Source organism: Nyctibius grandis, chromosome 5, assembly GCF_013368605.1.
Source record: "Nyctibius grandis isolate bNycGra1 chromosome 5, bNycGra1.pri, whole genome shotgun sequence".
NCBI classification, from domain to species: Eukaryota; Metazoa; Chordata; class Aves; order Nyctibiiformes; family Nyctibiidae; genus Nyctibius; species Nyctibius grandis.
Genome location: NC_090662.1, coordinates 54,613,525 through 54,621,054, shown reverse-complemented (window position 1 = coordinate 54,621,054; position 7,530 = coordinate 54,613,525).

Below are 7,530 nucleotides of genomic sequence, written 5' to 3'. Positions count from 1 at the left end.
AAGATATCACCTCTTTGAAATCTAGTCAATTAAAAAAATCAAAGTGGTTTCAAAGGCCATGCCTGCCAAATGCCCTTTGCCACGATCACAATCTTGTCCTCCCATTTTATTGCAGTATTTTCTCACCTTTATTGCATGAAACACTCACCAGTGTGGTGGAGCACCAAAAAAAACCCAAACAGCTAGAGAAAGGAGACAAGCAGTGAACCTCTTTAAGCCCACAATGTTGTTGAGGGTTTGAAGTAAACAAACAGGAAAGACGTTTCCTTGAATTGCTTCATGTTCTGGTACACCAAGGAGGTAGTTTTGCCTATATTAGGTGAAATATTTTCAGAACTGGGTTTTCAACTGTTTCTTAAAGTGACATCTTGAACCTCTCACTGCCTACAAAGAGCACATCAGAGTCTGCAAGGAGCCCTCTTTCCTGAGTCTCTTGGCAGTCGAACCGTGAAAATTACACCACCACCTCCTCTACGTAAACTAGAGTGTCTCATCTGTTTTATAATTGCAGCTTTTATGAAACTTCACCACAATGGCACTGAGTGACTGCACAGTAAACTGTGCTAAATGTCAGCATTGGATAACTAGAAGTTGTCAAAATCCTAGGTTAGGCTCAAAAGTTGAAACTTGATTTTGCCCTGTGAGCAATAAACAACGGAGGAAAGTAAAGCCTCCAAAAGTTTACAAAAAGTGAAACGTAGATGTAAAATATTCTAGTGTCAATATTACTAAAATAATGTCAGGCATAGATTTAAAAAATAAAGTTGTTACAGGCAGGAAGGGGTGTGCCTTCATACATGTATAAAATAGTGGGGAGCAGGCACTGCATTCCCCTCCTCCAGGGGCTGCCTTTGGGGGCTAAGGGAGCACCCCGGCTCCTGGATCTGGCCTTCCTTCCTCTTCCCCCCTCTTGTTCACAGCCCAGGATCGGGTGAGCAAAGGCTGACTCCTGAGCTCTTTCCATGGGGAGTCCAGCCTTCACTCCGCTCCCCCGGCCCCTCCCCATCATCTGGGGAAGGAACTCCCACCCTTTGGAGAAAACACCATTAGCTCTCCAGCACATTTCCAGATGTTCATTTTTCTTTTTTTCTTTGTGTAAGGGTTTTCTGAAAGGCACCTCAAGTTTTGGAATGCCAGCTGTCACCCAGAAGAACTTACTGGTACTTGGCCCCATGCAGGTGAAGCAGCCCAAGAAGCATGACAACCACAATAAATGAATACCATATGCTTCCTCTCCTATCCCCTGTGTCTAAACAATAAACTTAAAATGCAGCCTCTTCGCTGTAGGAACTTCCTCTTGCTATGCATTTGTACCATGCCTAAAGGAGCAGGATGCTGCTGTCAGTCTGTCACATCTTGTGGGAGATTAACTTACATGGCTGCTTCCTCATGCTCTTCTGCTGTGGAGCTGCCCCTCGTGCTCTTGCAGGGCTACACTGCAGCTCCTCACCTACACCACGCATCCACCTGTGAGCCCTGCTGTCCAGACACACCATTCATATGCCAACATCTTGGAGCCGGTAGGGGAGATCCGAAAGGCAAAGGCAAGATCACCTGAACATACATCTCCTCGTGGGCCTTAGGAGTGGCTTTGGAGGAGCCTGGATGAGAGGCACACGTAGAGGCACACCTGCAGCTCCCCCTTTGGGCACTCCTGCTCTGGCATCTGCCGGCAGCTGCCCACTCCTGGCACAGAGCTCGTGCTGAGACTCAGACGCCAGGTCATGCCATGGTCAGTGTCGGAGGCTCTGGTGCAAATGTTCTGGTACACTGTTCTGGTACAAATGAAATGTCATGATTATCTGTTGCATGGATTACATACCTTCTTACTTCTATATGTATACATGTACATGTATGTGGACATGCACCGATCTTCCATTCAAATCTGTGAATATTTCCAAATACACAAGTACCATGGAAAAATAAACATATGAAGCATAAATCATCCTTCAAGACCAGGTCTTGCAGATCCTCAAGCTCCCACTGGAACCAAGGGAAGTTCAGCAAGCACAAAAAGGGCACATTGCTCAGTAGATATTTATTTCTTTGCCTTCAATGCTGCGTGATGGGTTCCTGTGAGGCAGCTGTTGGCTCTCCACTCCCAATGTTTAGGCAGTAACAGAAGGGAAGCAAAAAAAAATGTGGCCTAAACCCCTGGAAACACACAAGTAGATATAAACAGCTGGGATGGAAGAAACTCTTCTTTTCTGTGCCCCCGCTGAGGTTTTATGGTCTTTGCTTCTCCCACAGAGGGATTGATGGGTGAGAGAGATTGCAACCACCAGATGATATATTTGAATTATTTGGAAGTCTTGTGAAGTCTGTATACAAAACTGTTCATCTAATTGCTGCAATTTGGAAAGTTGAAACTTTCCAAGGGTTTCTTTCTTTCTTCTAGTGCAACTTCTTTTTCCTGAGTTGAAGTCCTCATTTAAACATGCACAAGGAGCATTTTCTGCAGAGTCGACTGAGCACCCTGCAAACATAGCACCAGGTTTCCAACACTTCGTTCTGGGGGACAGTATCTATGTCAATGGCAGATCTCTTGCTGGCTCATATGGACAGACTTTCTGTCTGACCCTACTGTGGGAAGGGACCAGGGAAAGCAGAGGGCCATTCACACCCTAATCCACCCCACATGACAAAAGCACTGCTGTGTGGCCTCTTCTCATCTCTACCATCCTCCTTATACGACTATCTCACCACCTCCAAGTTGAGGATAACGAACAGCAACCATTTAAACTGCTGTTCTACAGTCAGGGAAATTACAGCAAATTTTGTTTTTACAGGCAGTTATCAAAAAGCAATCACTTCTACAGCAAAACTGCTCTTATTTTATGTGCCACTTTCACATTCTGGTTTTGTTTCCTCTCTCTGTAATTTACTCAGAACCAGATAAATTTCCTGTGCGTGCTCTCAGGAGTTTTTGCCCTTGAAAGCTCAGATCAGCAGGCAGCAAACTGGGGCTCCTCGGGATCAACGCGGCAGCGGCCAAATCAGCGCCGGGATCTGTAGGAAGCACTGAAATGGCATTAACTTGGTAGGGGTGTAATTTTAGGAAAACTCTCGTTGTCACATCCCTTGGAAAATAACAACCACGAGACCCGCAATAAGAGTGATGACAGTAGATAGCCCTGTGTTTACAATTCAAGTTCAAAAAAAGGAGGGGGGGGGGGGGGGGGGGGGGAGGGGGGGCAAAAAAAAAGCCCCAAACAGCCTTTCATTGCTTCCCAGGGCTGGTCTCTTGCAACTTGAAATAAAGTACTGGAGCAATATACTGTTCTCTAGGGGTTAATGTTACATTAATCAGAACTGACAAGCATGAAAATCATTCTTTGTTGGCTTTAAATTGCTAATTTAAGATTGAAATCTAAAACGCTTGAGCACTGATCGTTAACACTGACGCTCAAACAAAACCCAAGTACAACCTTCCCTCCTGTGGGCCACTACACAATTGTTTTACATTTGGTTGAGGAAACAAATGCAAAGTCTGTAACTAAATCCTAATGTATCGTTTAAGTGTTTCCATTCACTGGCTTTCTTTGGCTAAACTTCAACGAATTGTACTACAGTTTAATTGAAAAGCAGCATTTGCACAGGCATTTACATCTGAAGGCAGAAATACTGGCATTGTACCATGCGGTGTAATGGCAGCAATAATTCCCCAAAATCCAAGTAATTTTTTTGCAGGTATTATTTTTCCCAGTTGCAGAGGTTATTTCAATGAGCTGATTCTCAATTCAGGTACCAAGCAAAGTCTGAGATACTCAGTAACAAAAAGCTTATCTAATAAGCTTATTAAAGTTTAAAAAAAACTATTAATGGGTACAGTCCAAACTAAGCTCAATGAAGACAAGCACCAGAAAAAATCAAGGGGAATAACGCACCATCAAACGTGTGGCTACAAAACAAACAAAAAAGTAGGTAGTAGCAAAACAAATGGGACAACCATGTCCTCCTTCTGCCTCTTTAATTGAATTATAGATTTTGTTAGGGGCCAAATCAAGCCCAGTTTCTTTTGCCAGCTTGAATATTTGCAGGTTCAGGTCTAGTCGAAAACGCAGCTCCCACTGAAGTCCATGGACATATGCACTTGCAGCTGAAATGAGCTGAAGCTGAATCTTCAGCTTGGCTGAAGCAAACTGAGACCTAAAATCATTTAACTCCAAACCCATCAGCGGATCTGGTTTGATTTGGTCCGTTGTGATAAGGAAGGAGAAATAAGGACATCTGTGATGGAGCCACACTCTGTGTCACTGATGGATGCTCCAACGGAGGCTTGGGAGGATGAGAGCAGGAGAATGGCTGAGGGCAAAGCATGCTGTGCCCTCATTCTTCCCTCTGAGGAGCCAGTGAGCTACAGTAGCTGTGATAGCCAGCATCCAGAGTGAAGAATGACACATTTATCACACCCAAGCATTTTGCCTTTCTTTGCAATTACAGTAAAGCAGGGTTGAGCTATGCAGACATATTTACCACATCCGTTGACCTCGATGGAGATCCATAGCAAATCTTAGGGCAGAATTTGCCACACAAAAGCCGTGTTAAAGACATAAGCACTGTCATTCAGAACAAGCTCTTAGAGCAGAAGAAAAGGACTCAGCATTTGGCCAAGGAGTGGGGTCATGCACTGAGGGTGCTTTGTATTCTGGGGAGGACGTGGGATGATGGCTCTCCAGGCTCACACAGAGCAAAGGCAGCGGAATATAGGGCTTAGGGAGAGAGAAAATCAGCATAGGGTTTAGGGAAAGAGAAAATTCGAGAGATTCTGAGCACTCTTTCATCTGGCAGCCAGATCCAGAATACGAAGGTGCCTGCAGAGGAGGGCACTTATCTTTCCTTCTGGTTGAGAGAACAGGAGTGTAAAACTGCCCTTGAATTAAGAGTTAATCAGAGCAACATTCCTTTGTTTGTTAACCCCACTGTCACTAAGAAATCTCCTTCTGGTGTCTAGACTCAGAGTTAGTTCTAATGTAAGTATAACAAAATCAGATGTCCATCACCCCTTGCATTTAGTACTAGAGCAGGTCCCAGCAGAGTAGATGAAGAAAATACTGACGAGCGTGTTTTCACTAGGATATCTTGGATTCAGAGTCATAGGGGATGACTCCTGAATTTGAAAATGAAAAACATTTTTCACTGTACACGTGTCCTTGCAAGGAGCAGTAGCAAGATTTGACTGATACATTTTTGTACCATTACATTCCACCTCTTGACACTTCCAATGCATGTTTAGTCGGTTTCTACAAAAGACTGGCAGGAAGAGGACCTGTCTGAGCATTTTTGGTAACAATATTTGTGTCAGAGCTGGGACTCAGAAGCTCACCAGCAGCACAAGGAGAGCAAGCCAAACACCTAATAATGAAAAGGAGCCTTAGAGCCTCAGACCTCTCAGTTAAAATCAATAGCACCTGCCTAAACAACTGCTTGTTACATTTTCACTTCTATTTCAGGCTATTTAAAAATGAGAAATAATAAGCAAAAAACTCCAAAGTGTCATCAAGCATTTTGGTGTATTTAACATTGTCAACAGGCCTTCGAAGCCCTGGGCCCCAATACTTCCTAACTGTTAAACCGTTTTAGCCATGGGCAAGAGTTTGTCTGCATTTGCCTGGCAAAGCCAACGTGAAGAAGTGAAAGGAAGTCAAATGGCAGAAAGAGGAGTGGAATAAGCATGGCATTAACCTTGACAAGGACAATTTTCCCTCAAATCAGCATTAAAATAAGTATTTTCTGTTTTCTTTATCCTTATGTAGAAAAGTAGGGAAATTCTTGGACAAATATCCAGTGGTTTGTTATGCCATATTTGCACTTTTTTTTTTCCTTTGTTTTTAAACCTGCAGATCATTTAAAGACTCAGGAATCCTCCCAAACTTTCATCCAATTTATGAAAAATACATATTTGCAAAATATATCTTCTATGTTCAGACCTGGTCGAAGTTCAATGAAGTTAGTAGGGGTGGGATCCAGCGCACCAGGCAGACACCCAAACCTAAGTATCCGCACACAGGCTACGTGCAGGATTCAATTGCCTAAGGACAAGGCATCTGTCACCACTGAGGGACCTGGGCTGGGGAGAGGTGCCTAGCCCCACAGGCAGCTCCAGGAAGGTTTAGTTCTTCTGCAGAACTTCCATCATGCCGGTTAGCCTCTGAGGATGCCTTTGGTGCCCACAGCCATCTCTAGGGTCTATATTTAGGCAGCTAAACGTGTCTGCATTCCTGTCATAGCCAATGGAGATCCAAGGCTTGATTCAGTTGCCTACACACTGGCATCTAAAGCAATGTGAGAACCCCTAAGGTATCTGTCTGAGACATCTCCCTGGAGCTAGCAGATATGGCACAGGACATATGGGAACTGATGCCTTTCCAGAAGGGTAGCCTGAGACCAGGCAGGACATCCCACAGCCTCTCAAGTGGCATTAGATGTTCACAGAATTGATTGAGCTCTTGGTCACTGTATTCAAAGGAATCTAATGACTGATTCATTTAACCGGCCATCAGCTCTCCGCTTAGGGTCAGCCTAAGGAGATCTCCAGTGCTCAGTTCAGCTGCCTTGGCACCCAACACCATTTGAGAGGCTATAGGCTACCCCATCCTGTCTCCAGCTGCTGCCCCAGAAGGGCAGTACAGTCTTGTAGGTTGAGTGCCAGGTTGGCCTGCCCTGTCTGAATGTCTCACACACCAGAAGTACCTCAGATACAACTGATTCAAGCCCGCCCCCAACTCTACTGGGAATTAACCCACCTAGCTCGTATGTAGACACCAACATGTACGTGTTTTCATCTTGAACTGAACTGCAGCCCAAAAGTTTCACAGGCGCTGGAGAAAATCCTGTGTTATTTTCAGGGTCACACACACACACGGAATTTCTCTTTAAGTCCTGAATCTGTTTATAGAAAAAGTAGATAAATTAAAGAAACATGGCAACACAACAAATGCCCAGTGCAGATGTTGCTTGAAGGTAAGCAGACAAACATTCCCAAAACATGCAAAAATTGGTGCGTAATGTGTATCAAGCTTTTAGACAAGTTTTCCAAGATTCCCCTTCTTATGTGCTCTTTTAAAATGCTCCCACTGTTTTAGAAAAAAAAATTTCTATTTATCATTTAGGGCTGAACTGGAAACCATCAAGCTGCTCATATTAATATATGCAACTTTGTGATTTATTATCGCTCCCCTCATGCCATCTATTTTCTGTGCCTCAGATGTGCAATTAACTCCATATTGTCAGCCCCATCTGCTTATGTCTACACAGGACATGTCTGTACTGTCGCAAAAGCAAAAGAACAAATTTCCTGATCACCAATATTGCCTCGCGCTTCAGGGAAGCCAGCTGGCTCTCCAGGAGGAGAAATTTCATATAGGAGCCGTTTGAACTCAAAACAGTTCCTGGTGCAAACAGTATGGATGCAGGTAGCTTGAGACCAAAGTGGTGACAAACATGACCTCACATTCGAGCAGTGTGGCTGCCAGGGTGACATTATACCCTGCAAGTGCCATGGGCACACAGGGGCACCACTCCTAACTG